Below are 634 nucleotides of genomic sequence, written 5' to 3' on the forward strand. Positions count from 1 at the left end.
CCAGGTGGGAGCGAGGGGGTCCATGGTGCTGCTGGATCACAGACCCCTCTGGGGCAGAGGACCCAGCAAGCTCTTGCTCCCACCCTCAGGCTCTCCTGGTCTTTCCTCCAAGTCCCTGCTCTGGGGCTCCTCCAGCTGCTGCACCCTCCCTCCACCTACTCAGTGATGGCCCCATCCCTGACCAGAGCGTTAGCCTGGCCTCAGCCCCCCAGGGGACCCAGCGGGGCCATCCTGTTCCCCCTTGAGCCCCTGCCTGCCCGCGCCAAGACAGGAGCCGGGGCACAGCGTGTTGGTATACATCATACATTTATTAGTGAATATCCCTCTCAAAATCAGCCACAACATTAAAAAAAATAATGATTGCACTACTTGGTCAAGCAGAACTAGCAACTTTCATTTTAAAAAAAGTACAAATCTGTTAAAAATTTCAATCAGTATAATACACATATATATAATACAACATACTAGTTATGTTAAATGCTACAAAACCAATATGATTCCAATGGAATGGAAAAAAAACAAACACTTTTAGAGCTTTAAGAACCTTTTTTTTTCTATATATTAGCCTTTTTTCAAATACATACATGGGAAAAATGAGGTAACTGTAAAATGTGCAAGTAACAGAGCAAAAAAA

This window comes from Fulmarus glacialis, unplaced genomic scaffold (genome assembly GCF_000690835.1).
Source record: "Fulmarus glacialis isolate BGI_N327 unplaced genomic scaffold, ASM69083v1 scaffold10261, whole genome shotgun sequence".
NCBI lineage: Eukaryota > Metazoa > Chordata > Aves > Procellariiformes > Procellariidae > Fulmarus > Fulmarus glacialis.